The sequence below is a fragment of the Phalaenopsis equestris genome, unplaced genomic scaffold (assembly GCF_001263595.1).
Source record: "Phalaenopsis equestris unplaced genomic scaffold, ASM126359v1 Scaffold000428, whole genome shotgun sequence".
Lineage (NCBI taxonomy): Eukaryota > Viridiplantae > Streptophyta > Magnoliopsida > Asparagales > Orchidaceae > Phalaenopsis > Phalaenopsis equestris.
In genome coordinates, this window is record NW_018164869.1 from 4735447 (window position 1) to 4741824 (window position 6378).

Genomic DNA, 6378 nt, shown 5'->3' on the forward strand with positions numbered 1-6378 from the left:
CACCAACCCCAAAACATTCGGAAAGTCAAAAAAGATTTTAAGGATCTAGAATATGTGGAGCAACAAGTATAAGGGCCAAAAATAAAAAAGATGCAGAATGTAGCTTGACAAAAGACATAGAATGCAAACATTATAGTAAATTGTAAAGAACTTTGATATAAGCAGGATTTTTTTTTGCTTCAACTTTCATTTTCTACTCTTTAACTTAATGTTTCAATGGATATTTTATATTAGCGCATCAGATACAGTGGCAGAATTATTAATAATTATATTATTTCTTTCAATTCAAATATGATGAGCAGTTGAATGAGCATTAAGAAAATAGAACCCCTTTAGAATCTTAGTAGTGACTGGATCAGCATGAAAAAGAACAATAAAGATGTTGGCGCAAAAAAAAAATCTCATTGGGTATGCAATCCTTAATAAAACTAATGAGAATAGATGTTAAAAATAAATGAGTGTAGGTTTATCTGAAATAAAAATGAAAAACATAATCTTAAAAATCAAGCATGCCTATAACATCGAGGATATCACTATTCTTGAGTCTAACGTATAAAATTTACATAACACAAAAGCAAATTTGATAGTGGCATTTAAACTATTAGTAACTACTCCGCTCAACTCTTGAAATTATATTAAAAGAAAAGTGATAAATTGTTTTGGGTGAAAAGTGATGAGAAATAAGCCAAAGAAAGAATTTTTGGTCGTCATAATCGGAATATTGTAAATGATTTGAACGTAATGGTTTTAAATAAAGCTATTTAGAGCTAAGGACCATATTCCATTAGAAATAACTTCATAAAGCTTAGTATGAATAAGGTACTGAAACCACAAAAAAGCTGCCTAAGCAAATCTCTCAAATATTGAAGCCCTTCTAACTATGTGAAAAAAAGAACGATAAAATATTATTAAAAGTAACCTGAAAAGTCAAACAGCTCCTGATTCTTACAGTCATATTTACCAATTTCTTACATGAAGTAAAAAATTTATAGTTTTTAGCATGTGGAAGAGACATAATGGAAAATGCACCTATTGAAAAAGTGAGAGTTAGAGCTACAATGCCATCAAATGATTTTAGCCTTACACATCAGGTTAATAATATCATGGTTGGAAAGACCAAAACAACCACAAATCTTGGGCAAGGTAGTGTCACTTCAAGCAATAATATGCAAGTTTCTATTTTAAGAGCTATGATGCAAAAAATATATTGAACAAGGATGATATCTTCTTTCTTGGACCGTTAGATATATTATCAGATCTAAGACACTAAAAAAGATAGATCCAAGGAGATTTTAATGAGTTGAAATCTTACAGTAGTTGAAAGAATGATTTGTTTCCAACATGAGAGATAAAAATGCAAATTATCAATAATCTTTTGGTAATCATTAGTGTTAAACAGGCTAGCCTTTATAGACACTTCAAGGTAATCCCAAGGAAATGTCTTGTGCTGAAACCCGCTAGCAGCACATATTTGCCACTTAATATTAGAATTCACTGCTTTAGAGAAGCATGTGGCTGATTTGGAGGGGCACATGAATCTAGGCTAAAATTTTAAAATGGGCATTTAAATATTATCACATGCAGGAAAAAATTAAATAGGACACAAGATCACAAAATTAAGTGCCCCGTGAATTTGTGGCCCTATGAATGATGTCAAGAATGGGGTTAAGGCAATCAACAATATTTATATCAGCTTTTTCATAGCCTATCAAATCATTAACATAAATAAGATGAGATAAGTTATGACTGCTATAAAGAGTATTGTTGTTTTGGGCATTTAGAAGGAAGGAGAAGGCGTCCATTATTATAAAAAATAAGTAAGGGGGTAAAGCGCGCCCCTGCCTTAAATTTGAAGTGGAAATGAAGAAACCTTTAATTTCTCTATGAATGATAACATCTTCGGCTCAACTTCTAATCCAATTTATAGATATATGAGGAAAAATCAAAATTTTCATTCTAAAATAAAGGATTTGTCTATCTACGCTATCAAAAGCATTAATCAAATCAATTTTAGATCAAAATCTCTTGTGAGAACTAAGTGAATTAAAACAAAAAAGGAGCTCAATTTGTCAAAATGATATTATTTGTAGAGTCTCTTCCAACAATGATGGTTATTGAGCATAATGGATAATGTCGAGAAGCATGACTTTCAATCTATCAGTCAGAAATCTGAAGATTACTTTATATACACTGTTACAGAGCGATATTGATGAAAATCATTAAGAAAACGAGCATTAATTTTCTCGAGGAAAAGAGTGATAACTATATGTTTTACTCTTCTTAAGAGCTTGCCTATTTTTAAAAAATATTTGATAGATTCAATACAACCAGGGCTAGTAAGATCTCGAGTGTCTTTAAAAAATATATAAGTGAATCCACCAGGCACCGAATCTTTGTCTGCTCAAATAAAAAAGAAAGATTACTTCATATTTAGGTCCAAGAAATCTTTGGTGAGAGTAGTAGTAATTGATACACCAAAATAATGTGTTGTTTTAAGTATACATTTTATACTTATTTTTGGTGATATGCACTTTAAAGAAGGGGAAGGGTATTTTCATGGTATTTTCATGCTTTTGTTCCAGGTATATCAATTTTAGGCATTTTGAGGAAAAGTAATAAAAACAAATAAATTCGAAGCCAAAATAGCAAATTTTGTGATTCTCGCGCCTGAAGCGTCACTTTACAGAGAGCTGACGCCTGAAGGGCCATTATATAAAGACTTGGCGCTTGAAGCGTCAGAGCCCAAAAACAGCGCGGACTTAAGTAACTTGGTGCCTGAAGCGCCATAGACGACACATGATGAATTAAGGCAGTTCGAGACGAATTTTGCATGAATTTTGAAAGGTCCAAATGTTTCGAACGTCTAATGGAGTGATTCAATGCATCTAGATACTTTGAAAGATTCTCTAATGAAGAGATATGTCTCTTGAATCAATAGACATATCTTTTGGAATTCAAAATAGTTGACTTTTGGATAAAATTTTGGAGGGTTGCAACCTCTAATAAAAGAGAAGGAAGTCTAGGGCATAAAAGGAGAGGTTCGGTGGTGGCGTGAGAGAGAAAAGAGAGAGGGAAGGACTTGGAGATTCTCTTTTAGGGTTGTAAGAGGAGAGGGAAAGTGAGAGGTTTCTTCTTTAATACACTTCTAAGAGAGAGTTGAGTGTGTTTGTAAAGATGAAAATTGCTCAAAGAGAACTTATAGGGATTGACTTGGGAATGATTGTAAGATAAGTTGTGTTTTTTTTTTACTTCTTTGTTTTGTAACTTATTTTTATATATGAAATTCGTGTTTTGTTATATCATTCTCATGAATTCTGAGTAGTCTTCTTTATCATTCTTCATACTCTGAGATATGATTTTGTGAAGAATTAATTTTGTTTTATATGGTTTTAAATGTCAAACATTTGTGATGATTTGAACTCTGATCTTTATTTACTTTTCAATCTGGTCAATTGAAATGTTTTGAAATGTTCAATTGAAATGTTAAAATGTGTTGAGAAACATAATATCTGAAAGGGCTATGATTTTTACAATATAGTGAGAGTTACATTCAATTTCATGGGTGAGGATATTATCCATGGAATTGAATGCAAATAAATAGGGAAATATACTTTGTTGAATGCAGAATTCGAGATTTTAAAGCGACAGATTAAAATCTCCAATTTGGACTGATTGATTGGAAACTAACACAAGATTGTTAGCCCTCAGGAAATGGAGAAGTGGAAGCTCGAAAGTAAGAGTGGTTATCCTCCCAACCTGACAACGGAACTAGGGACCAAACTTTGGATTACTTAATGTTCTTTATGCACTTGAAAGAGGATAAATAATAAAATTGCTTCTAAATAATTTTAATTTCTTCACAATCCATATACTTATTGTAAAGGAGAATGATGTTTTCTTAAATTCGAACTCTTCATCACATAAATTTTGTTTTGTTTATAGAATTTTACTTTTGAAGTTTAGCAATTAGTTTAATTAACTTAGTTCTTTTAACTGCATTTTATTTAGCATACACTCAATTACTTTAAATTTGAATTTTGTGCTAACATTTTGAATTTTAAATTGTGTTTTACATTATAGTCATAAGAATTTATTCATAAACATTTCAAACTTCCCTGTGGGATCGATATCTAGGACTCTATTAGAGTCCTTTATTACTTAAACGATATGTGTATTTGTGTTATTATTACAGGTTTGGTAGTTTAAAGATTTTAAAAGATAAAAGTATTTTTACTAAAGTTATTTCTATTTGAATTTGAATTGAATATTTATTATTAGCACTGTCGCATTTGTACTTTGTAATATTGAAAAATATTTACAAAAACAATACACAACAAATCCGCGCATCTCTAATCAATCATCAATATGATGCATAACAAGAAATTAATCAACCTTATCAGTAAGATCACAATAACTACTATTAATAAAGTAGAAATTAAAAGATTGACATAAATAATGTCATATTATATACTAAGAGAATGATCATTAATAAGAAGTTATTTGATTGTGCACTTTGTTTAGTTCTTTATGCAAAAACTTAATGTCATCCTCACTCTTATAAAGTCAATGACACTTTATTTTTTGATTAATCACTCTAAACTCACAAGACAATGAAGTCATGAGCTCATTTTGAATGGAGGATTGTTTTTCTTCAATTCTCTTTTTTTTTTTTAAAAGAGTCGTCAGTTTGTCCATCTTCATATATTTCTCTTTTCCGAATAAGTCTCTCTTCTTAATCATGCAAACTATTAGAATAATAGAGGAGCAGGAAAAGTTGGATATATGATAAAGACAAACAAACAAGAGAAAGAAAGTGGAGAATTTTTGTGTGACAAACCTTTCAGGGATAATGCAAGCATATACATCCGAACAAAACCAGACTAAAATATATTATGCCAAAAATCCACGAAGGAATGCTTATGAAAGCTACCCATAATCAGAGTTTCAGGTGTATTTGTTTGTTCTAGGGTCTCCCACTTGGTTAATTATATCTTGAATACTCATGATCATAGGAGTTTTGTTTATATTTTAAGTGACAACTAACACAAAACTATCAAAGGATGGTTATTTCACAGGGGAATACTTGGATGCTTTCAAAGCTCTCATTAAGTCATGGGGCAGAGAGTGAGTCTCTCATGGTCCCACATGGGTAACAGACTCATCGGCATATGAAGCTCGCAAAATAACCAAATTATGATACGTCAAAGCACTTTCAGGCCATAAAGATAGAGAAGAAATCATTGTATCCTAAATGGGTGACACCTCATCAGTAATCGGGTCATCAAGATGATGTCAACAATAACAAGAGGAGTGAAGGACTCGATGTGGGTAATCAAATGAATGAAGGAGTAATCCCTAGCAGGTAGAGAAGTTAGGTCAGGACACTACGGACCCGTCATCCCAATCCACTATGACCCTAAGTCTACCTGATCGTGATGGTTGTCAACCTAACATATCCAGAGATCCCAGCCCGGTAATCTGTGGATTACATCATATCCTATAGTGAAAGGAACAAAACTTTATTTTATGAAAATCAAGTAGAGCTCCAATAGGTGAGACTTATATCTATGGAAGTGACAAGGATGTCACTAGAAAGGAAGAGAATGTGAGGTTCAGCTACAAAGCTGGAAACACTCCCAACAATAGGAATTACTTCTCGTTTGTATCGGGGAAGCCACAAACACCCCAAGCGTGTTATACAACCACCTAAGTAGAAATCTATGTTGGGTTAGTCGAGTTGAAGAAACATGGGGACTTCTCATCAGGACATACAGAATGATGTAATTATCATTTCTAGTCCTAATATGGAGGCTCTATTGGTATGACTTGGAATATGACCATGCAAACAACCCATTTAAAATCCAGCTTCGCCATCACCATAATAACAACACTTATCATAGAATCTAGTGATTATGATCACAATGAAAGATCTAATAAATATGTGGAGCTTTAGATTGAGACATGTACACATCTAACACGACTTTCAGGTCAAGTTAAGATTATGATGAAACTACTTCTCCATCGCCATAATAATAATCATAATGATATTATATTGCAAATAATAAAATAACAATAATAAATAAGTCGTTTTTAAGATATGGTGAGATTAATAAAGTTAAATATGCTCTAAATATGGTCAAATGTATCATGTGGTGAATAATCTTCCTGCTATAGAAATAAATTAATTTAGTTGATTCAGGTAAGTAAAAGATCGCCATGCAAGTAGAGATGTAACCCCTGCACAATAATAACACTTGAGATTTGGTAAAAATCCTAAATGCAAGAAAGTTATTCATGATAAATTGATGTTTAAGAAAAAAGTATGGAAAGAAAGAGTTTAAGATGTCGTATATAAGGATATATATATATATATATATA